The sequence below is a fragment of the Phymastichus coffea genome, unplaced genomic scaffold, assembly GCF_024137745.1.
Source record: "Phymastichus coffea isolate CEN01 unplaced genomic scaffold, Cenicafe_Pcof_1.1 PCOF00036, whole genome shotgun sequence".
In the NCBI taxonomy this organism is placed as follows: domain Eukaryota; kingdom Metazoa; phylum Arthropoda; class Insecta; order Hymenoptera; family Eulophidae; genus Phymastichus; species Phymastichus coffea.
The window spans coordinates 2,733,499-2,759,886 of record NW_026706847.1 but is presented as its reverse complement, the minus strand read 5'-3'; the positions used below and the strand labels follow the sequence as shown (position 1 = coordinate 2,759,886).

Here is a 26,388-nt window from a genome sequence, read left to right as displayed (position 1 = left end):
GTCTTTCAATCAAAGATTCATTCACCCGAAGCGTAATATAACCGTTGATCCTTGCGTAAATATTCGTCGCGCTGTATATACGTGAATAAGTCGATTGAAAGGAGGAGGATTTTCGCTAAGATAATAATAATATTTGGCATGATAGCAATGACAATTGAGAATAAAGAGAAGAAAGTCATTGAACGATGCGGCGCTGGGAGAGAAACTTTCAGACGCATAGATATATGTCGCGTCACTTCCCGTAATGCGATATGTGTGCCGAAAGTTCGAGCATCATTCCAGGACAATCAATCTATTGGCAGAACTCCAAAGCCGATGCACTTGGAACGGATGTATACATATTCATCGAGCCATCCCCTTTTCCTAAGAAAACGCCATCCGGGCGGGCGGGAGTAATTGCGCGAAAGAGCTTATTTTTTGCCCCTTTAAACGAAAGTTCCACACGACCGATGGCTCACGATCTTCAAAGTTATATCAATTTTTAAAACTACTTCGTTACGTCCCATCTTACTTATTTTCTTCACAAATTCAGATTTATCTTGCTAAAATATGGTTCTTTAATGTACTGTGCTATTCAACTGTTAAATGAAAATACTTATTCTGTAACAAACAAATAATTATTTTTAAATCCTAATAATGGTTGATTACTAAGTAAATTGAAATTTCTCTGCAATCAACCAATTTTTCTTCTCAATATTTTTACAACTTTCAGCATCAGTCTAATTTAGATGGACAATCATTTTTCGGTACTCAGTCACGGAACATCTAGATCTAACCGACTACTGTAAACTAAACTTTATAATCTTCCAACAATTCTGCGACGCAAGAAGCATGCGAGATCGACGTATTTTCCAACAGATACTGGGTGATGACCTGTAACAATATATTAAATTTCGTATTGCCAACGCATACAAGTTTTTTCGATTATACAAGATGATAGGAAAATTCAAATCCTGTCAAATTTTGTTTGCATTAACAAAGATTTTACAATGTAAAGTCTATTTTGCAACGCATTAATTCCAGTGGATACTTGAGCGTATTCTGTTCGTTCGATATAATAATTAGTCTTTTCTTTCGTTTATATTACTCGATATCATTACTGCTAGTCCAAAACACCTACAGTGAACATATAATCACTGTTAATTAGATGATTTTGTGGATTTATCCATTTGTTCCCCATTGCTAATCCTGTAAAATGAATTTTCTAATGGGCATTTGTATCAAATATGTATTGATAGTTTCCGACACTATCTGAGCATGTCATTTTCCAAAGTACGATTCTTTAGTTACATAAGTCATTTTTCTTTAATTCAGGAAAAATTTGAAAAATTCTTTTAAAGCAGTAACGACATCGTTTCCAACATCATCTTCTGTCTTTGCATAGCCACGATCGTCGCCTGTAAAGCTGTACCTAACACCTATAGTAGATTATCAATCTAAATAATGTTGTGACTGACAAGTTATGAACGTTCTTGTCTTAAACCAAATAATGTTGCTGATCCTGAACCTCCATTCAGCCGCAATATTAGTGAATCATTTGGTAGATTTTGTTAGATAACAACATTCAATTCATTAAAAATCCAATATAGTATGGAATTAATATATTAATTTTAAAACTTCATTTGGTTAAAATTAACTTCACTTTGATAAAAAATTTTAATAGTTATACAGTTTTGCGTTGCTACTTTGCTCGTTCATCGATATTTACTTTTTAGAATACCATTTAAATATAATAAATACCATTTCAATGTAATAGATATAATAACTTGAAAATCAATTTAATGCCGATTGTTTTACGTTTTCTAAAGAATATTCATGCACATTATTATTATCGTCATTAAGAGATTTCATCATTTCTTATTTATTTATAACCATAAATAACGTGAAATAGTTAATAATTAACATCCAATAACAACTATTTGTGTGCATTTATTTCTACATTTATTAAATAGAGAACAATTCCATAATTTAAAAAAATATGAACTAAAGAATACCTTTTGAAACATTAAGAAACTGGTTGTTGTTTGAACATATTGAACTGGTCTATTGAAATATCCGATGCATAAATTAAAACACTCACCTGTGATGGGAAATATCAGAAAAATACGATAGAGTTGTACTTTTTATTAACTTTAAAATATCCAGTGTGTCATTCAACATCCTTACTTCATGGACGTGTCACTTGCACCTCTGCCTTGGTTCATTAATCTTTCTTGCTTCGATTGAAATGAAAAGTATTCTTTTAGCTATATCCTTGTTAAACAAATTATAATAGGAGATATAATAGGATTAATATTGAAAATCCTAAAAACTTGATGATTAATATAATTGTACTTTCCTGTATAAAGCTTAATAATATAAACCGAGTGCGTAAGTATTTAACGACTTAAACTGTTTTCATCGTAAATTTCAATGAAATTATTACAGTGTAATTACTTCTTATCTAATCGCTAAATTAAAGTGTACACTCGTTCAGTACATTAATAAAAATACTAAAACGTAAGATAAGGTAACGAAGGAAAAACGTTGTAGACAAAATATACCCGACTCGTCTAATTTTATATCCATGAAGTAGGTCAAAATGCATTTTTGCATAAATCGCATATGAAATCATATATTTAGGCGTGACATTCAAAAAACAAGTTTTAACCTTTTCGTAATTTTCCTACAGCTTACTGCGGATCTCAATGTTAAATGGCCAGCTACTTACTTTGAAAAAGAAACAAACATTTATGGCTGATACACTGATTTTCATTTTGTACGCATCAACAATTTAAAGAATTATTATTTTCCATTGAATAGAATGAACTGATCAACACGTTACTAAAATAATAGAACTTATACGCATCTACTCATAAGCAATAAATACCTTTATAAATTTGGAATTGACATGAGAGCTGAACGCAATATCGTCTCGCTTGATTCCAACAGAAATATTTAGCTCCTTAATGATAAATCCAGAGCTTATTGACGATTGTTATGAATTATAGGTTGATTGATAACGTTAACATGAGAGTACAGTGTTTGTTCTCGAAATCTTCAATAAACCAATATAGTAACTATCCAGAGCGTAGTAATAATTCCAAGTAGAAACTGCAAATGTACGGTGAGCAGCTTAGCACGGTTGGAGATCTGAAAAGGATTAATTACAAAGCAGCCGATCATGACTTTTCATGACTGCTATGGTCGATCGATCTGGCACGAATTGTAGCTTTTTCGCGCGAAATCATCATCTCTTCCTCGAATGATTTCCTCGTAAGAGAGCTAAGATCCACGTCGAGAGAACATTCCGCAGTGTGGCCCCGATATCGGCCGGTCGGATCCCTTTATTCCGGCGGACAAGGAACGGGTTTCATGCCATTACGATACGCGCTCTCTCGCGCTCTCTCGCGCTCGCGCGCGGAGCTACAAAGAAGCGCCGATAAGCGGCTGATCTCTTGTGGCGAGCCGTATATAGAGGAAAGCCGTGCTCTCTCACTTCTCTTGGTTGTTGGCGATCGATTCGGATATTTATGAAGATTCGGGAGAGCGCATCTGGCGTGTAGGTGTATAATATGGCTGGGGGCGCCAGGTGTGACCTCCCCGGGACTCTAATGACGAGCCCCGATCGGCCTGCCGGATATATATCCAGACAGACCAGCCGGCAGATTGATATACCTTGTTAAAGAGCGAGCAGACGTGCCGCGGTAAAAGCAACAGAAAAAGGTGCGCGCGCGCGCGCGCACACACACACACACCTCGGACAAGGTGTGTTGTGCATGTGTGAGCATTTCGTCGGCAGTGCATAAGATGCCGCCGCCTGTATCCTCGGGCCCGACGGCCAATCCAACCTTAGCGCAGCAAAGTACGGCAAGATATTAAAAATTGCCATGGAAATTGGCTTTCATTGAACGTAATCCTTTATTGTTTGCGAATATTGTTTTTTCTTTTCTCGGCGAATACGCGTTCCGTTATGCATAATTTACCGCTACAGAGTCGATGACCTAAAATTCAAAACTGATAATTGAAACAATTTGCAATAGTAGCGTTGCGTGTAGAGGACAAAGTGTATTGTTACTCGTTATATCTCCAGGGCAGAAACGACTTTTTCCTCTAATCAAGAGACCTCGTCGTCTCGTCTGACGGATGACGAGACGATTGAAAACGCCCAAGCGCCTCGCGCAAATAACTGCACCACTGCGTGCGCGCGCGTGTGTGTGTCTGTTCTGTCCAACGCGCTGTGTAATGGTGCCTGCGGTCTTCCTTCAGCGGTGATTTACTATGAAAGCCCGCTGAATAAATAATTGAATGCGATTAAAATCAACGATTGCTCTAGCGAGCGAGCCACGGAATTGATTCTCGCGCGAGCGTGATCGCTTCATATTTCACCCATTACTATTTTTTTTTCTCGAGGCGCGTGCAACGGAGCCTCCATGCGCGCCCTCTCTTTCTCTCTTCGCAGTCTGTTATACGTATATACATATACATAGTTTCGATTCATTGTCACGGTCTTGTGCGCCCTCTCCGCGCTTTGCAATTAAAGTCCATTGTCGCGAAAAATTATAGTCGACGTCGTGATTAAAAACACATCTCAGGAAGAAAGTTTTTGCATGTCGCTGTCTTCGATGTATGCCTAAGTATGACAGATTGAGCGTATGGCACATCTATGTGTTTTGATTATTCGTGAAACTGACAACTGTGCAGATATGCTTGTTCGTTATAGGTCGAAGCCTTGGAAAGCAAAAATAAATGGCAATTAAAAAAAGGAGCAAAAGATTGATGCACGCGGCCTGCCCCCTGAGCCAACTCGATAAACAATAAAAGCAGCCCTGGCGGTGCTATCGTTTTTCAGTGCAAACAAGGGGTAGCTCTACGTACCATAAAAATGCCGGCGCGCACGGTCGACGTTTAATCGGGCCCTTCCTGAGACTGTATACGTACGGCAGGCTAATGGCTGCCGCTGCAGCCGCAGCGACTATGTGGAAAGGTGAAGTAAAAAAAATTGTATCAACGACCCTTCAACTAGAAGACCTCGTTATTAATCACAAGGCTGCCATCTCCCGGGCGCTAGGGCTCGTTAGCTATATCGAAAGGGATCGACCGGTCTCTTGATTACTTCCGCGCCAATTAACGCCGCCTCGGAAAAGCTCTCGCCATCGCGGCGTTGCGGCATCGACGGCAAAATAAAGAGTAAAGAATGAAAAGGTAAAAGGAGCCGTGAGCCCTCATTCAGGCTAAAACTTTTGAATATATATCCACGCGATTTTTCATCGAACTCTGCCGACGAAGCGAGAGAGAGAGAGAGAGAGAGAGAGAGAGAGAGAGAGAGAGAGAGAGAAAACGAACCGCACCGGTCCTTTTCATCATTTCGGCCTCGACGCACCCGCCTTCCACGCCGCGGCGTATAGATTGACTGCCGTGTGCACTCGAAATATCAACGCCCAACGCAACTTTTAATTATCAGCGTCGTAGAAAGAAAGTTCCTTAGCGGCTTTTTTCATTTCTCGTTCTTTCTATTGCCTTTGTTTCTATAAAATAAGCTTTAAAATTTATTCATCCTCGCGACACTGTACCTCGGCTAATTTTTCAAATTCCTCGAAGAATTATTTCAAAGCTTACGTATTTTCATGAAAAGGGCGGTGTGCGTAAAGTCAAGTGAATATTATACTGATGTCTTAAGAAAAACATGTTGCACTTTTAAACGTAATGTTTTTATTTGAATTACGATAGTAAAACAATAGAAAATCAACTTGTTCAGACAAATCATGTATGAATTGAAATTAAATTTGAGATGAAAATAACCAAGAAAATGTGTTGCAATTACGTGTTTTATATTAATTATCATATATCTATAATAACTTTCCGTATTCTTCATTTCTCAGCGTATCACGGAAACTTGATTTTTTGCTTTATCGAATTTTTCCACTTTCAATGTATTTTGACAAAAATTACGGTTCCTCGACTTTTTCAAATAAAATATTGCTTGGCAAAGAGACAAATTTTTCAGTAAGTAATGAGAAAAAAATTATTTAATTCATGATTTCTCTTGGTACAGCAAATGATAACTGTTTATTCGAATCACATATCAAATATTACAAAACACCTGTGTAAACCCATCTTTGATTTCGTTAATTCCAGAGATCAAAATAAATCTTATTTCTTCAAATTTTAACAAGTGGTTGCCTTTTATATCTATACAATCATTAAAAAGAGATTAAATGGAAACAATCTGTACATAGCAATCGTAAGACATTTAATTAAAAAAACAAACAATACTGAAACTTTAATGATTATTCGATATGGTGAACAAGTTTATTGAACATCTATATAGATCTAATAAAATGCAGGTTTCTTGATTAGAATTAAAACTTTGTATGTATTTGAAATGTGAAATAAACGAAGAATATAATGATTTATTGATTCATGAATATCCTGCATAACTTACGATGTTCTGTATTTTACGAATGTTGAAGGAAAAATTTTTATTTTACTTCATAAAAAACTTCATTATCTAAACGTAACGAAACGTTGCTGAATATAATTAAAATTAAGTGATTTTCCATCTATCACTATTTCCCTTCTTTCCAGCATTACAAAATTTATCATTTAAAAAACTTCATTATCACTATCAATAATTTTTTTTATTGAAAATAACAATAATTGCCTAATTTTCGATATAATATTTTTCTTGTACAATCGAAAACCAATAACAACATAAAACTTGCCTTACTATTTAAATTTTTTAATAATGAAACTAATGATTTGCTACCGATCTTATTGTTATTCTAAGAAATTATATTGCGTAAAATCAATTCAGTTGGAAATTATCAAATTTTATTGTTTACTTTCTTAGGTCATTGATTGTTGTTGTTGTTATTGTTGTTATTACTTCAAGAACTATGGTACGTAGAACAGTTTATGTTATCAATATTTTCTTTAATAATTTAATAATTTAATAATAAAAAACGTTTACGATTTACACTTCCATTTTTTGATAAGTTGAAAATTCTATCTGTTGTGACCATTCTATTTTACACAGTTAACTATAGTTTATAAGAATTTTCTTGTAAAAGATATAATTAGTCGGTTTTTGTCATTGTTAGATTAATATATCGAAAGCTAGTTGTAAACTATAAAGAGAATTGAATAAAAACCTATGCAGACCTGATTTCAATATGGAAATTATAATAGGAAACTAATATTTTCTCTATTATCGATTTGTATAGGCATTACAGAATCATAATAAAGGTTATTCAATTGAATGTATTACTGTGCGTGTGCACGCACCAGACAATAATGACATCTATGTATAATAATAATAATAATAATAAATTCCCATCATAATGTAATTATGTAATTGAAAAAATGCACTCATGGATAACATCTTTTTCATTAAACGTTTAACTCACAACACCTATTAATACTATCTAGCATTTGATCCAACCAAAAAAAATAGTTAAACGTTAATAGAGAGAGATGAAGAAAAGTGGAGTACCGAAGCAGTGAGTGCTTTGTGTCTCAGTGGCAGTTTCTTGCGATCGTTAATACATCCTAACGTTTGTAAGGAGAAGAGCCGAGTAAGCCAGTCACGTTCGTCGAAGTTTAGGGGCTTGAGAGCGATGGCCAAGAGGGATCAGCTGTGGTCTTCCGAAAGCAAAGTCCCATGGGAAGTCAATCAACCGATCCTTTCTTCGCCTTGTGACTCTTCCCTCATAGTACAAGAACAATCGGTAGCCTTTATTTTTTCTCGAAGCTACATTATTTTAACCAAGAATAGAGATGAAAACATCTTGAGAAAATCACAATTTTCATTCGCTGCTGTTCATGACACTGACGCCAAGTGTTGGTGTGTGTAATGTTGCATTGACGCATCATTACGCGCCAGTGGAATGTCGAGATAAAAGCTCGAAAAGTCTTTCGTCGATATGGTTTATAACAAGCTTAGTTGAATCATCGTTGTTTCAACACTTGCTCTATAGATGGATAAATATTCAAGTGTTTAATCAGGATTGAATAATCTATTTTCGCAATATCTAGATGGAATTCATAATATTTAGTAATCCACGTAATCAATTATTATTTTATCTAAAATGATTCTCAAGTTAAATACATTTTTGCATTTGAAATCATTTCAAATATTTAGTATTTTTAATATTAGTATATTGAAAATAGAATTTCGCTCGCTCCCTGGTAGATTCAGAGTGTATCATTTGAATTTCAATTAAAAATTTGTTGTTTTGAAATAAAAAACAAAAAAAGCTGAGCAATTTCACGATGTCAATAGATAATCCGAATTGAATGAACAAAAGCTACAGTAAGCAATTGATAAAAGCTTGCCAACTGGTGATTTCCCCCTATGTGTATATAATGGTAGCGTGAACGACGATCTAAAAGAGGAAAAGCAGCGCAGCGTACAAGCGCATTATCGTGGGATGAAGCTTTAGGTCGCGTAATAAAGGTATAACAGCCAGGGCGAGAGAATGAAAGAGAGAGAGAGAGAGAGAGAGAGAGAGAGAGTACTGGGTTGCCCCTCTACCCGAGTACGACAGAGTCGAGAGTAGAAAGGGGGCGGGTCACGTTGAGAGGGTTGGCGATTGGCATTTAATTAGCAGCGCGAGCGGCGGCGGCGGCGGCGGCGGATGACCGACGCGTCGTCGCCGCCTCCAGATCAATACGTTGGGCTCCCTCTCCTTCCCTCGGTTTCTCCTGCCTTTTCCACCCTTCTCCACCTCCTCCTACTCTTCCGCGAAACCCTTTTCCGTCGTGCAGCGTGCCGAGAATATCCGGAAGCGCTCACTCGCCAACCACCATCGCCAGAATCAAGTGAACCGAGCCCACCACGGAATGGCCAAAAAGACTCGAAGCTTTTCTTCATCCCCTTTCTCTCTCCTGCAAGCTCGGTATTCTCTCTCAGTCTCTTTCCGTGTGTGTTTATGTGGACTATTGCTCTTATGCTTTCTCTCGCCCACCGCTATTCTTTGCCTCAATGCTTCACCGCTGCCTTTGTGTGTGGTTAAATATATTCTTCCGCGAGGGACGACGGCGATTTTGCAAAACAAATATAATTTCCAATCGAAAAGAGATCGTTCGGCAAGCTCACGACCTTAGTTACGTCGTCGTAAAGCGCAAACTTCATCTTTCTTTTTTTCTTCGTCGTTGTTGTTCGCGCAGTTTGCAAGCTCGTTTACGATGACGCTCCACGATAATAAAGACGCTTCTTTGCACGCGCACGGGCGCAAACAAGAAGGAAGAAAAACAACGGGGGGATATTTTAATAGAAAATTCTCTATGCTCTCGGGTACGAGGCTCGCGCGCGCGTCCGAATAAGCCGACGGTGTTCTTTAATTAAAAACTTCTTCAAACTTGCAAGCTCGTCCATTGTTCCGGGAATTTTGAAAGCTCGTCCTCGCTTGTTCGCTCGTCTAAATTTAACCGGATCACTAGTCGTATTTTCGTCGGGATTCTGCGCGGCTCGACGGCGGAAAGAGGGGGGCGGGGGCGGGGGCGGGGAGGGAGAGTTAAATCGCTTTAAACGCTCGTCATTGTTCTATCTGGACGCATCGGTCAGCCGCCGCCGCGTCATCGTTACAGGGGGACGCTAAGCGAAAAGGGGGAATTAACACTGCTGGCGTTGTGTGCGTGCCCGTGCCAAATCAGTGTTTATATACCTCGAAATTATGGCAGCCGGGATAACAGGCTACGAAAACATCGCGACCGTGCCCGTTCGTACTGAATGCGCGATGAGCGCTCAACTAAGAGATTTGTTGCCCGATTAAGAATGTAGAGGAAGCTTGAATTTTTGTCGCAAGTGAAACGAGCGGAGTTGCAATGAAATATGCGCTTTCGTTCAGTAATTTTCAAATTCGAAAGTGCTGTTCCGTTCGGCTTTGTCGGTATCCGTTGTCGGTCACTTCCACAGAAGTTGGTGTAAATATTTATAATATTAGCATGTTCGTATTTAAATATTCAATGAAAAAAATAGTACTTGTATATCATTAGAAATTTTTCAAGTTCGCAATCTCGGAATGAGCACCTCTGCCGAGAAAATCAGAAGGAAACATATAAATTACGGGACTTGTTAACAATGTTCGCACCTCTTTCTCTTTGGAATGGCGCGCTGCATGCCAGCGTGCGACGTGCAAGCTCACCGCCAAGTCTCGTATTAAAACCTTTCGGTGCCGCGTGAGCGCGCGACCTTCGGCCTCTCGGCGAGATCCCGCCGAGATATTTTATTCCCCGCGATTTTTACGAGCCGATATATCAGACATCGGCTCGGGTGAGAAAAAGAACCAAAGTACCAGATAGTGCGTCATGTACCTTGGGAGGCCCTTTCACGATCTCAGGTGGGATCTTCATCTTGCCAGTACGACTGTTTCCTTTTTGTCCGTACACGTTATGTATGTGTCTTTTATCGGTTCAATTCCACGTGCCACGATCACCAGAGCATTTCTCTCGGAAACAATACTACACGGCACACAGTATGTAATTACTTTTCGAATCTCCGCCAACAGCATCATTGCATCATTTGTTATTCACTAGGATACGAATGCGCAGCGCATAGCATTATTGCAACGTCTCTTTTTTTGCGCGGCGTATGAATCAAGCGAGAAATTCCAAGCCGTAATAACAAGGCAAACAATAAATTTGTCACTCGCGACAAAATGATGAAGACGCGCTCGGGAGATTTATCGGACATTAACTCATCATCAAAATTTTTATTCTTCGCGCATTCTCTCACTGGCCGGTGCAGTCCTTATCTCTCTCGGCAGGCAAGGACTCCGCTCGATTCCCATGAGGATTTTCGCATCGCGCGCGAGCACTTACATCTCGCAGCATGCGAGAGGCGTACATCAGGCGCAAAGAGTCCAGGGGTCCGTTTATGCTGCTGGCTGCCGCCGCCTTCGTAACTCACTTTCGCGCACGGTGCGAGAGCACGCTCGCCGATCTCTTTTTGACGCCACAGACAGGGAGGCGCGAAACTTATCGAACGTGGCCTGCGAATTGTTGCGAGGCACGACGCCGCGGTCTCGCGCGCTAACTGCCAAAACTCCGCGCTCCTTATTTCCATAAAGGGCCGAGAGCCAGCGTTGCCACTGCATACAGATGTTCCGCGGAAAGTCGCCGGGACTCGCAGTAATGCGCAGCAGCAATCTGCGGGGAGAACTAGATCGCGTGGGCGAACGAACTCGAGAGACAACGAGAGCGATCGCAAGTAAGATGAATCGGTGATTCGCGAGGCAGCTGCAGCACAGGACGCCGCCGTCGCGTGCTATGCGTGTGCCTTGCCGTCACGTTATCGCCATTTTTATCCTCGGCTCGCACAATGAGTCGCAACAAAGGAAACACAGGGGCCATTAAAGCTGCCCGCTCTTTCGTGGTTCCTTCTTTCTCGATCGCGACGGTGCTACGACAATCTTCCGCGCTCTTATCGCGCGATGCCCTGTCGTCGTGGTCGAGCTCCTCTGCGATTCGGCGGTGAACCTCTGTCGTTCATTCAGCGAAAACGTTGAGCGTATCTCAGCGCGCATGGACGGATGAGTTCGATTTCTTTTTGTTTCTGGTCTCGTAAAGATCACGACCTCCTGGCACGAGAAGGTCCCATCATTGCATTATATTCCCTTTTCCTCGCTTGGCGCAGCGGCTGCTTCGTCGTGCGTCCGTCGTTTCGATTTATTAGAGGTCCTCTCTCTCTCTCTCTCTCTCTCTCTCTCTCTCTCTCTCTCTCTCTCTCTCTCTCTCTCTCTCTCTCTCTCTCTGTCTCTCTTGGCCAGTCGCTCGGTCCACTCAGGGGGGTATAAAGAAGAAGGGAGTCTTGTCTTTCTGTACTCTTTGGTGAGCTCGCGCGCGCGCGCGCGACACGAGAGGGACTGAGAAAAGAGCGAGACAGAGGGCACACACACAAGCCGAGGGAAGTTAATTAGCAATAAATTGCTTGTGTTCGACACCGTAATCTACTCATCCTTTCTCTCTCCGACTTCTTCTCTTCTTTTCTATTCTCTCCCTCTTTATTTCTTTCTTTCGCTGCAGGGTAGACGGCCTCCTTTGACTATATATACACGCAGTCTAAAGGTGTGCTGTTTTTGCCTTTGTTTTTAAGAAAGGACGAGAGAGCAGGAGACTCTAGACTATTCATATCTGTAAATTGGAATACGGAGGAAGTGGCCATAGGATATTCGTTAGATTGGCTGCGTTATTGGGACGCCTTTCAGAGCCTACTCGATGATATATGCTCGACTTCATTTTTTTACTACCTCTTCCGTTCATTTTCTTTTTTTCCTTTTTCTTTCGGGCTCGCGAACTTTAGGTGTTCGAATTAATGAGTATCGAAATATAAATAGCCTTTTGACAAATTGATTTTGAAAACGATTTTTTAATACGCACTTAATCAGGTCCTCGACAGGTTTCACGTTACACATTAACACATCATAGTACCGATGTGCGTTGTAGTAGTATAAGTGTGGTGTCTTTTCGGAATTACCATTCGGATAACACGAATAAATCAAATGACATCATTTCTATTTGAAGCGATGAACAGAATTTTAGTAAGACATAGGTAAACATACTTTCCAATTAGAAATACAACAATACACTGAGACATTGAAATATCGGGCCATCTCATATTTCATTAGTCGCTCATCGTCGACCCCACAGTTCGTCGTTCATCAGTCGAATGACGAGAAATCGTAAGCGATGACACAACGTGCATCATACTAATCCACGCATACGGCATCCGCACACTAATTTCCAAGCATGATACTACAGGAAAGTCATCCAGGCGCCAAACCGAGCGCATCGAATCCAAAAAGCCAATCGACCTGCCTCGGAACTTGAAACACATCAGAGAAGCGCTCTGACCATATTACACACGATGAGATATATATAATGAACTGGACTGTCGGGTTATGCTGATCGGGGCCGCAATTTAATTTTCGAGGCGCGTAGAGTGGAAAGAGAATGAGAGAGAGAGAGAGAGAGAGAGAGAGAGGAGAAGAAAACGAGAACGAGAATAGAGAGAGCCGGCGTTTATACGGGTGTCGTGTCAGGGAGTTATCAGAACACACGCGTGCTCTCTCTCTCTCTCTTTCTCTCTCCCTCTTGCGCGCAGGGCGTAGTTGAGAATGCAAATCGTGGGAGATCCCGCGAGCGCCTGTGTATGTGTCACTTTGTCTATTTGGCAACACCTGCCGGCGCCGTAAGACTATAATTGCAACGCGGTATGAGCAAAACATTCATAAATAAAATAATCCTAATCGCGAAATCACAGCGAAATCGCAATCGCTCAGCTTGCTCGCGAATCGATCTGACTCGGCGATCGCGCCGACATTTGAGAGAACTAACAGTACAGCTTCGACCGCAAACGACTGCACCAGAAAAGAAGCACACTCAAATAATATAACCCACGACGGAAATAGATCTTCACGGCAGCAGCGATCATTCGTTTTACAACAGCCTTCCGAGGAGAAAACGGGCGACGAACGAATCAGAAGGCTGGCTACGTTGGGAATATCGGGAGCTTCGCTGGCAGCTGCCATTACGCGCCATTACAGTTCATTTTCTAGCCGATCGTGTGGTGAACGACGAGGACGAAAGAGCGCCAAGAGAGATAGAAACTCAAGTCGCAAAGGTGTGGCCGTCACGTCTCGATGAAAAGTCAGCTGCGCTAGACAATGGCAGCGATCGATGACGGGCTTTAAGCGCCCTCCTTCCCCTTTCAGTGTGAGCCAATCGGAAATTGCCGATCAATAGAGACTCTGCGAACCCGCGGCTCTACGCGTTAACTCTCTCTCTCTCTCTCTCTCTCTCTCTCTCTCTCTCTCTCTCTCTCTCTCTACTCTGATTAAAAAGAATGAGATATAGGAAAATAGTGACACATGACATGGTCATTTTTTAAACTTTTTTTGCCGTAATAAGGCGGAGATTTGTTATGTTTGATATCAATCAAAGCGTAGATAATAATTAGTCATCGATTTTGACAGCAGAATACTAAGGAAATTCGGTAGCTCGACTAGGATTGTTTACAACATTTTCATGTGACTTATTCGCACGCGCGAGCCTGCCACATTTGACGAGCCGAAAAAAAATGGCTAATTAATGCGTTTGACGAAATATACACGCGAGCACGCGCGATGGAAATTTTACGCTCAGACTCATTGCAGAGAAACAGAGAGAGAGAGAGAGAGAGAGAGAGAGAGAGAGAGAGAGAGAGAGAGAGAGAGAGAGAGAGAGAGAGAACGAGGGCGAATTTATAAAGCCGTTCGTATTAACGCGATGCCCATTTGTTCTACTGAACGCGGATGCTAATAAAAAAAAATCTCCAACACGCGCGCGCTTAATATATGCAGTGATATGCCAATAGATTACGAGAGAGCGAGTAAATTAAAGATCGTGCCGTGTGTATCAGTTTCGTATTTTCTTTCATTTTACATTTTTATAATAATAAAAAAAATTGTTTCTTATTTATGTATTTTTCTTGGTGGGCTTTGCACTTCACGGGTGGCATATATCCCAGCCGTACTTTTTCCCAACGAGAGCTAAAGTAGTATAATAAGATTTAAAAGGCATATCTTTACAGGGCGGCTCATCTACCTGTCGGGGCAGTACTTATACGTACCCAGCTTACGCGGGCACTGTTCGTCGACACGTGAAAAACCAATTTTCTTTCAGGATCTCTTTTTCTAAGTGGAGAAGTCTATATTCTCTCTCGACGATTTTCTCTCACACACAAGCTTTTATTCTTCTTCTTCTTTTTTCCTTTTTGCAGATTTACCAATTTTCCTGAATAATTCAGACGCCAGGTCGACCTCCTTTTCTTGTGCGTAGCGGAGCGGTGGTCGTTGGCGCCAGACCTCGCTTTTTTTTCACGCATATATATACTACGCGTGTGGACGTCTTCTTTTTCCACGTGAGGTGACGCCCAGCCTCTAAACTCGACTCGACGGTACGAATTAATCCTTTCTTCCCTTCTTTTTGCTGCCAAAGCTAACTTGACGGCTCTACATTCTTGGAGACTTGTTGTTCTCCGGACCATTACGGGATTAGGAAAATTTGCTTTTCAAAAACGACATGGTACTGCTGTATTTCTTTCATCTGTAAGCGTTAGAACTGAAATTTGTAGTGCTGTCCATTCGATTTCTTTTAGAAATGGTATCGTTGTCAGATTATAACGAAAGTTGTGTTGTAGTCTTCCGTGAATTTAATAATACAACGCATTTCATTTTGTTAGATTTGAAAAAAATTTCAAACTGCGTTTATTAAATGATAACATTTAATTACAAATAAAATGTCGAAAGATATACGTTGACCGTAGGAAAATTTTCATTCTATACGATTACAATTTCATTGAAATTTATTTTGTATGAAAAATGATTTTGCTAAAAATATGAATTACCACGAATAAGTATCTGAAGAAATCCATAAGTAAACAGAAAATCGAAAACACAACATTTTCGAAATCCTCCATAACACTCCCCTTTTTTTGCGCGTTGCCAAGTCCAGTCTGCTCCCGCGCATTCTCCTTGCACCCCCTTTAGGTTTAGCGCGGTTTGATATTATTCCGGGTAAACGCATATGAGAGCCGAGTGACTTAGTGTTCCTAAGGGTGCTGTACGTCTTGGTTAAACTTTGTCGCCTGGCGATATATTTATCGCCGCTTGTTCTCTTCTGTGCCATTCAATTCCGAGACATTTCGCGCCTTATCTGTCATTCGATATTGCTACTGTGGGCGACAATACGGCTACCGCATTTTCATTATTTTTACGCTACTCGCGCGAATTCCCTGCATTGCCAATTCGGTTGAAATGTACGAAGGGAAGGTTTATGTGTGCGGAGCGCGGGGGTGCGCGAATCACTGACCGAAGAACCGCTTTGATGTTGCAGCTTTTGATTATTCAACTAGTGAATTTATGGTTATTTAATACGTGATGTGCGGTGGATCTTTGTACGCCGATGATTTATTTTGTAATCCGTATATGTCTTTTATCACGTGACCGTTGAGCTATCACTTTGTATTTTATTAACCACTGGGCGAAACATTATTTCATGCAAATTTACTGAAACTGTTTACTTACGATTAATTTCATTAATGATTGCGAGTTTCCAACGGTAATCAATTTTCGTTGATTGTGCACAATGACAGCTCTAACGGGAAGTAAAACCCGAGCTGTAGGAATGAAAAAAAATTGACAGTGAAACGTGCAAGACTGAAAAGACAGAATAGTGGACGAGTATGCAACGCAAACGCAGTCAAGTATTGAAGGCAAGAGCACTCGCAAATGACAAGCGTATAAGTAGCTAATGACTGGATTCGCGCATTAATCTCTCTCGGCTTCGCTGGCTTGCATCGAGAGAGAGAGAGAGAGAGAGAGAGAGAGAGAGAGAGAGAGAGAGAGAGAGACGTGCTCTGCGCGGAGCAACAACTGGTTTGTGTCCACGGGCTATATATCCGCGGCGCAACGATTGCATTGCCCAAATCCCCCCGGTGTTCATTAATAGACTGGAGCCGCAGCGCCACGTCGAGTGGGCGCCATGCGCGAGAGATCGGCTTTATATACTTGAGATTTAATTCGGTGGGCCGCGCCAACTGCGAGCCCGCTCGGAATTGATGCGCGATGCGCGCCGCGCGCTATCCAAACGGAAGATTAGCCTTGTTTATTAAACACGATTGTTCCGAGCCTCGACGCAGCCCGATCAGTCACTCGAAAGTTCTTGCCTTTCCGCCGAATTTGGCTCGCTCGTGCTCGCCACATCGCGGTTATTACAACGCTTACCCTTGCGATGCGCCGAATGTCGCAACATTCTCAATGCTCGTACGTATAGAGCTTTCACGGCTGATTAGAGATTCAATAAGTTGCTGATTAAGCATTCAAGTGACGTTTCACCTTAACGTAATATTGCTAAAATGTAAAATAATTATTTAATAGGTGAAAGATGATGAAGTGAAAAGTCACTTAAATGTTTAATTAAAATTACAATTAATATCTAATAATGGAACTAGAGCAGGAATCAGCAACTTATTAGGTTGAAATTTGTAATGAAGAAAATTATTACTTCATAATACTATTATCTCCATTAACCAAGGAAAACGTCATTTTCCATAATTCGAGTTTCCAATAAATGATCCAATCCAGTCCTCGGTTCATTATTTCAATATTCTGGTTCTCTTATTGCGTTTATGGTATACAATTAAATCCATCATTTTTTTTTCAATAAACTTTTAAAAAACTTAAGTCTAAAAAACTTAAACACGATAACGTTCAGCTCAATTCCTGAATATGATATTTTTTCTTATAAAATAGCCTAGTTCGAAATAATATTACACTATTACTTTATGAGTTCCATTAATAAATTGCGTATATACATTTAAACAGACGTAGAATATACCGAAGCGATGGATAGTTTAATATTGCATAATTACTACTTCTATCTTTGGACAATAACATGAGTAAAACAAGTTTCAAATTATGTAGATATTAAGGCAAAAACTAAATATTAAACCATTGAGTGAATAGGGTTACTCTTTATTGACCTCATTTAATGAAAATTCAAACTACAAAACAACCTGTAAGTATACAGTAATTCTGAAATAAATGTTTTGACGTGCCTCCTTACAGTTTCTATTATGATGTCATTGTACGTACATATTCTTAGTATTCGCAGATCTTGTACGTCTTTATAAAAGCAACAAAACAGGCAAGACATTGATTTTTATTTTAATCTATAAGAAATATAAATAACTACATATTAGAACAGTCTCTAAAAGTCGACTATACATCATAGCAATAAAATTAAAACTGAGTAAATGTCATAAGTAATATATTGAACAACATTGTTCGTATGCATGCGAATGTTAGAATTGTAAAAAAAAGAAAAAAAAAGAATACAAGTACGTAACGTCTTACAAACGCATCAGTAAAGTGTCGTAAAAAAATGCATATCGTTTATTCTCTATGTACACCTTGCGTATCTTCGAGCACGCCCTTTAACGAGGCAGCTTGTCAGGATACAGAAGACGCACAGGAATATACAGTCCCGTAGGCTTAGCGATACCCAAGAGGCGATATCGACGAGGACTTGGATTTTTGCACGAGGTGCGCATAGAGTCCTGAGGCAGCGATAACCGTCGAGATTAGTACGAAATTATCGTCGTTTACGAGCTTGTCTCGTGCAGTGCACCTTTCTTCTTCTTGTTCTTCGCTATTTTTTTGTTTTTGCACGACGCACACACGCACTGAATAGATTTCCGTAATGGGAATGCACGCGCGTTTCTCCTCTCTGAGACTAATGGATCGGCCGGATTATGCATGTAAAGTATAGGAATACTTAATGCGCTCGCGTTATATACGTTTTAATCTTTCATTGCGATCGCGGCTTTTCGTATACGTAATGAATGAAAACGAGATGATCGGCCGATTTCGGTTTGGTATGATTTTCGATGGGTTTGATTTCGAATTTAGATTGCCATAAACCGTCGGCAAATTAAATAACGCGCTTGCCCGCGCCCGCTAACGATCGTCTCGTAAATTGAGCGCCGAATATCTTTTCGTTCTTTGTCTCTACGTACACGCAAATGACCATCAAGGCGTGCGCGCACGCAACAGTCTCGTAATACTTTCACCGCGTTATAAAAAAATCAAGTTATGTACCTTACACTTGGCGTACGCACAACGGAAGGTTGTAAATTCGTAAATTCGGTCGCGCCGTCAAGTGTGTACACGATGTCTTACTCAATCCTGAACCGAAGGAAGAAATTAACTCTCGGTCGTTACTCCTCCATATATGTATATATATTTCGGAGTAAAAGTCTTAATTGATTCGTACACGTTAATTAATTTGTCCATTCTACGGAGAAATGCGCGGGGCGAGGCAATTAAGTGTGACATTAACTGCGGCGCTCTCGAATCCGATGTATAAACAATTCGGGCGCGGAGGCCGTGAGTTTTTTCGGCGATTGCGCCGAAAAAATTGCTCTCTCTCTCTCGCGGCGGCAAGTCGTGATTTCGGGTTCGTTAAAGCGGCAGCTGCTCGTTGAGCGCGTCGTTTTGTCATACGCAATCTCGGCCAACGGTGCCGCGAGAGCAAAACAACGAGAAAAAGAGCGGAGGTGTGCCGTTACTTCCGATTATTCTTCGCTCGTGCGGTACACCTGCGCGTATGTATAATGAGAGGAGCTCTCCTGCGAGAGGTAATAAATGCCTCGTGACTCGTAAAAACCGAAGCTGACGCCGCGACCACGGAGTCCGTGAAAATCGCGAAAGGAGGCTGAGTTTTAACAATCCTCGGTGTACGACCGTGCGAGGGGAAAAGTCGCGCCTGTCCTCCTTTTCTCTCGCGAGAGCATAAATAATGGGCGCGAGCTGATAAAATTTTCGCGCGGCGGGCACGGGCAGGCAGATACGGTGGGTGTCGCCTCGCTTCATTTGTCTTGATATTGCTTTATTCATAAGTTCAAAGCAGCACTTAATAACGCGCATTAGTGAGTTATTGCAGTCACGGACTTTATACGCGCTCTCGCGCAAGAGAGATTATAAGTTGGCGCGCGTGTCTCTGCGCTTACGTGTGTGCGCGCGCGCGCACGTTCGCCGATTTAATAATTAACCAGTTTTCAGCGCGCGCGAGACGATAGCGAGCTGAAAATTTATTGGCGCGTCGAGTGCGAGGAAGGGGAAAAAAAGCAATGGAAATATCCACTGCAATTAGCCGCTCTGTCTGTCGCGCTGAAAATTTTCGCGCTTGTGCGTGCGATTAGATTGCGCGCGCGCACCTAATTATGACATCGCACGCCGCGGCTAGTTGGAAATCCGCTGCGCGCGAGTAATTTACGACTTGTCATTCGAAGCTTAATTTCGCGCGTCGACTTGTCGAGTATGAATTCCGGAGTACTCGAAAATCCAAGGTACGGTGAATTTGAGGCGACGGCGCCGTATAAATCCTCGAGCTAATCGAAAGAATGATGAAGTAAGTTTGATCCTCGCGCGAGCATTATCTAATTTACAGGCGTGACGCTAAAAATCAGAGCTTAACAGAGAGGCAGTTAGATGTACTTTTAGCTGGGAGCGCAAGTCATATACTCTTAGTATATAAAGACACATGGCGTAGGAGGGTCGCAGGCAAGGCGAAGCGAAGCCTCGATTCATTTGTCTTTATATTAACGGCACCTGGCGCGCCTTATACCGAGCCAAAGCTGTTTCACTACTACCCTGTGTCAGCGTGTACTGGTGTACACCTTTTCGAAGCTTCGCTCTGTCGGTAGATATAGACGCCGTTTGTTGTTCTTCGCCTTTTTAAGAGACACCGCGTGTCGTCCTTTTTTCTACGGATCGGCATTATTGCCACGTCATTCCGGAGACAATAGCATGCTCCATCGTCAGCCACGGCAGAGGATAAATTCAGTTTGTTGCCTACTCGATTGTTTGGACTACATACTAAAGAGTGTTTGCGTCGGACAGCATTGCTTCGAAAATTTCTACGAGATGCGCGCGCAACTCACCAACAATATTTCAATTAAGCTCGCAACGTTACGTCGCATTTCTCTATCAAGGTACGCGAGGATCTCGCCAAAAAGAACATTTAGTGACTCGGCTCTGCTGCCACGGGACAAGACTCCGAGCCTAATGAAAATTTCAGAGTAGCGGCAGCATCCCTTTTCTCGCTCGTTTTTGTTTATGAAAGCATCCGAGCGTCGTATAATACACCTCGAGCAACGAGAAATCGAAGGCTGCTGCTGCTGCTGCTGCTGCGCGAACCGTCCCCGGGGCATAATTTTCCATGCGAAGGGCGAAAAATATTCACGGTTCCTTAAAAATCGGCCACTTACTCTTTTTTTCCTTTTTTTCCTTTTTTTCCTTTGCCTCTCTCCCTCTAGGGCCGCTAGCGTCACACGAACGACTAGACCGAGAGCCCTTTCGTTATCACTGCCCTCGAGACACGAGCTTTCCCTGCGTACATACATAAATTTCTAATCTGTCGGGTGATTCCATTGCACGATACTTATAATCCGACGACTTTGTCTTTCAGTCGATCAGATGTACCGTCACTGGCTGCACTTGCGAATCCTTCACGCCAGGAAAGCGCCATCTTCGCTGCTGCCAAAACTGTCATCACGGATGGGTGCCACACGGTAAGACTTGTCCACTTTCAATTCACCGCCGAGACAATGAATAAATAAGCTATGAATTATCGAAGGCCGACATAATCTTCGGCTGTATATAGATATATCGCGATACTTATGCGGGGAACGTCCTGTGGGACAGAAATTCAATTTCGTGAGGCCGACGATGACCAGTGCGCGCGACCATCCCTTTTTGCGAAGATTGAGAACAGCGATCCCCGCGATATAAGACTGCCAACTTTATGCGCTCGTATAACTTCCAAAATCTACGTGCCAAAGCAACGCGTTTCGCTTTTCATACCAATGAGGCGCACTGCAGGTGCAAACTGTCTATTTATCATCTCGATTCGTGCAATCGCGTAATAGATTACTCGTCATTTTTGTTTTGTCTTCTGTATGTAGCTACATTTGCCTATACGTATCGCCTCATTACAGCCGTCTATCGTCCGGGGGCAAGGAACGAGAAAAGAGAAAACAAAGAAAAGTAAGAAATCATAAATTCCAAACGGACACAATGCTCGTAAACGTATCGCAAACTTAAAATTCCGAACGCTTGACCAATGTGAGCGATAGATTGGCCGTGCTACGAAATACATATCAATTTTCTCTCTCGTCGGTGTGCTGTATATATATATATATAGTGTCCCTTGGGAATAAAGCTGCCGCTGCATTTTCCAACGGCGCCTCTTCCATTTATTCTCGTGCGGGAACGGCCCGCGACTATTATATCGCCTGCATATGACCGGACGAGGCGAATTTCTTCCTCCTTTTTTTACTCGTTCTCTCTCCTACCGCTATATTTCCATCGAAACGAGCTTGCAAGCGGACCACCACGCTCCTTTGGGACACTTCGTACCGCATGCGATAGCAGAGGCGGACGGCGATTTTCCACTTGAGTGCTTATTTTGTCTTTTTTTTCCTTTTTTCAGCCACTAATGGATACCATTATTTTGAGTTGTCTTCTTGCATGGTTTTATTTATGCAAGAAGTTATTTAGTAGGTGTCCAATTTTTTAGCAGTTTCAATAAAATTAGAAAAACGTTTCCATGTGTATTTTCTCGATGCGAAAACAGTGAGATCATTTCACAACATCCGATCAATACTGAAACAATATGTTGCAAAGACGGATCGATAATCATTATATCAATTACGCATCATTAAAGCTCGCTTCCAATGATCATTACTGTCAGTGAGTCGGTAACATTGATATCACGACTGCGGCGCGCATATTCAAATGAGGAGTCATTAAATTGGTCCAGTCAATAACTCGCTAAGCAGTCCGTTACGCAGAGACCCTTAACAATCATGTGTTCTTTCTTCTGCTTCCTTCTTTACAAATGATGCTACTCCGGCAGTGGTGAAAGTCGACGATTTATACGTCGCGCATAGCGAAAACGTCATCGTGGCGATGCATCAATTTTTGTGCGTGAAATAAAAAGGAGAGAGAGAGAGAGAAAAGGAGAAACAGAGAGAGAAAGATAGTGGATCCCGCACCCTCTTTTCTGTCCTCGCTGTGCAAGAGAGCTGACAGTTTGACACCGCGCGAAAAAATATCCGTTGGAAAACACACGGGGCAGCGCTCGCTGACAAAGGCAGCTCTTTTAAATTGTAATGAACTGCCAAAGAGTGAGTTATGTGCCGTCCAGAAGTGTGTGTCCTCTCTCTCTGTCTCTCCTCTCTTTGTCTCTTTCCCCCTCCCTCTCTTTCTCGTCTATAAAAGTCCGCGCGCGAGAGAGCCACCCCACGTCATGAATATATTTACATTGATCGCGAGCGCGTCTCGGCATTTTTCATTTGCCCGAGTCCTCGTCTTCTCGTGTACGTGTGTACTTTATTCATACGTCGCCTCGGGGTCCACACTCCGAAAATCCTTGCCAAGCGCTCGACGCACCGATGAACTCGTTGCCGCGCGCGCGCGCGGACATCGACTGCGACGCTAACGACCCGAGTCTTCCACCCGATACATCTCGCTTCTTCTTCTTCTTTTTTTTTTTGTTTGCCCGTCTGGACCCCGCGTACGAATCCCCAAGTGGCTACGACCATTCCTTCGAGGATCGCTTAGATTATGAAAAATTATCGGCAGATGCGACGATCTGATGCTGACGTTATTCGGTAATGTGTTGCATGTAAAGCTAGCGTTCTTTATTCTGATCATGTACATTTTGATGATAAAATCTTAATGTTTTACGTGAATATTAAATGATTCAGATGTAACTCAGCCGCGATAAAAGAGTTAAGAGCAGAATTTCGACTCTATTTCGTTCACGTGCTTGTCATATTTGTTTATTACCGTGATCGGAGAGACGATTTTTGGTAAAACTCGTTGTTTTCATTGCAAAGGGACAATTAATTCAACTGATTACTATCGAGAAAGTTGAAAAATATTTTATTTTCAGCTATTGAATATTTATTCATGGCCAATATTATTCTTGCTTCTTTAATACATGAAAAAGATATTAATTATCAAACAATCACAGCAAAGACAAGCGTCACTTAATATCCAACCGATAAAACGGTGTCACCAGCATAAATCGACAAACCCCAATTGAGAGCTGATGCTTGCAAGCTCATTTTCACTCAAATAAGCGCACTAAAATTAAAAAGAATAACGCTACGCGCATAAATAGAGTAGAACACGTTTACGTGAGATATCAGAACGAGACACGGCGTTCCGAGCGAACGCGCCTACACGCCGCCGCCGCGTAATTGGCTTTACACATAAATGCTCTTTAATCACGCATCAATGTGCTCCTCATCGGCGCGCATCGATTGAAATCTACGCGGCCAAACGGGGCTACACTTCATTTTCTCTCTCTCTCTCTCTCTCTCTCTCTCTCTCTCTCTCTCTTTTTGCTCCCTTCCGATATCTCCTACTCCCATTCAACGATAAAAAGCGCATAACGCGCGTCAGCTAATAAGGCGTTCATCTCTTATGTCGGCGTCAATTCAAACACATGCTCGTCATATTGAATTAGTTAAGTTATTGCAAAGGCGAAAATTCTTGATAAATTTTAAACGAATTTTCGGATTCAATAGCCATCAATAGGTTCAAAAAATTATAAAAAACGCTAGGAGTTCAATTCAGCGTTTTACCTCCATTAAAAACCGACTTTAAATTCACTCTCATTAAGCCATACTCGACCGAACCTCGTTTATCCTCTTTGGTACTTATCCATCATATTCCACTCTGAGCTCTTTTTCATCCTCCCTAACAACGTTTTCGTGCAATTAGTTCACATTCAAACAGCCATTTTTTATTCTTCGATTATTAATTTCGCATCCAATCGTCCAACTCAATTATTCAAATAGCAAGCACGGCATCGATTTACAGGATGGATTAAAGTTAAGGGCTAATCCATCGCCGAAGTTCATGCAGCCGTGGCGAAAATGTGACGCGCCACGCGAATTGGGCAAAGCAATTCAGCCGGAAATGAATCGTTCAATGAGAAAGCCCATGTAACCACACGCCCATAAGAAGCGAGAGAAGTAACGACAGGATTGAAAGGCAACATCTGCGTCTTTCGTCCGTGCCACATCGTCATCGGCAGCTGTTGCTGGAAGAAGTTTGCTCGAACTTCGAAAACAGCGAATATGAAATCGTTTGAGGGGGAAAAAAATCGCAAAAAAGGCGCACTTCACTTTTACTCCGGTAGAAGTTGCATTGTACCTTCGATGACGACCAGACTAAAGACATAAACTCCCGACAAAACAACGTAAAGCACCTCTTAGCAGGTGACACTGCCGCAAGCTTAGAAGACTCCGCAGCTTCGTGCCAATATAAAAACTCATTTGCGCTCTTAAATCAGTCTTAGAGTCGCTTATGCAAGGCGTATCCAAAAGTGACGCACTGCATAGTGAACGCCTTAATAAACTCGCGGGCGCATAGCTAGCCTGTAAATTACCGGCGTTTCGCGGGCTGTTGTTTCACGCTCCCCGCGGTGAAATTCTCTCTCTCTCTCTCTCTCTCTCTCTCTCTTTCTCGCTGCCACGAGACCCCGAGGCGACACACCATAGCCACTTTTCTGAAGGGGACATGAATATATATACATGTATATATATACATATACATATGAGTGTGGATATGGTCTTTGTAAGCAGGCGTATCCTTTTTGATAGCTTGTTCTAATGCGAAGCTCATGCTAATGGCAACGAGGAACTTGCGACATATACATTTCTATGAATCATTTTTTTATTTTGAAAAGGGCGTTTGTTTCGGGGCTATAAAGTGGATTCTTCTATTATTATTATTATTATTATTATCATTATTATTATTATTATTATTATTATTATTATTATTATTATTATTATTGTTGTTGTTGTTGTTGTTGTTGTTGTTGTTGTTGTTGTTGTTGTTGTTGTTATTATTGTTATTATTATGGAGTAAAAAATAAATCTTTTAAGCTACAACAAAATCCTTGTTGATGAAGAGATTGATGTTTGATGTGGGGAAAAATTATTGTGGCTCGGAGAGAAATAAAATCGTTTTGGACGAATATCACTTGTTTTTTTTCTTCTGAGGTTCCTGATTGCATGACGTAAAGGAATGACAAAGATCGGGGCTCTTTGATCTCCGGCGAACTATTAACTGTGATTGACGACTCAAACGTGAGATTAATGAGTTCAAATTTGAAAACGTCAAAGTTTTGAAATTAAAAATTTAGAAAGGAGGCTGGCTCTTGAAGCTGAGCATAAGAATAGTATTCAAAGTGTTTTGAAAATAGTGTATAGCTGCATTATTGTAGTGCTAACTAAATATTAGTAAATAACAGAAAGTTTAGAATGAAATACAAATGTTTTATAAATGTTAATTCTGTCACAAATGACATCACCAACAATTCATCATCATCTGGATTTTTCTGAAATAAATCATTATTACAACACGAACTTCTCGACTTGTTCGTCATCTAGTCAGTAGTCGCACCTTATCTTCACTTTCTCTACGTCCTCGGAATTCTTCCCTGACAATCAATCGCACAGTTCGTCCCTGCGAATAAAAGCGCAGCATTAAGAGCTAATCAATCGACGTCAAATTTAACTCACGCCAACAGCCAAGGCATTTAATCGCTCAATCTTTACAGATCGCGTTAGCACTTCTGCTACATCCTTACGCGCGTCCGCGTGCACGAGTCAATGCGCGCCGAAAATAGCCTATCCGCGCGTTTAAGATGTCGAGAAAGCGAATACATATATACACACACAACGAGTAGCAACTTTACGACACGTACGATGACGACGACGTTGACGAGGTATATAGCGGCGGCAGCGGCGGCTTTCTTTGACACAAAGCCGGACGGGATCTTTTT

At 41.5% G+C, this 26,388-nt stretch overlaps 1 protein-coding gene across 1 annotated transcript in view; it reads left to right on the top strand.

The window, feature by feature from the left end:
- Positions 1-26,388, top strand: part of LOC131663448 (protein suppressor 2 of zeste-like) — a 204,591-nt gene that overhangs the window by 55,868 nt on the left and 122,335 nt on the right. Inside the window, exon 3 of the mRNA XM_058933870.1 lies at positions 20,992-21,094. The gene's annotated coding sequence lies outside the window, so the exon portion shown is untranslated. The remainder of the gene's footprint in view (positions 1-20,991; positions 21,095-26,388) is intronic.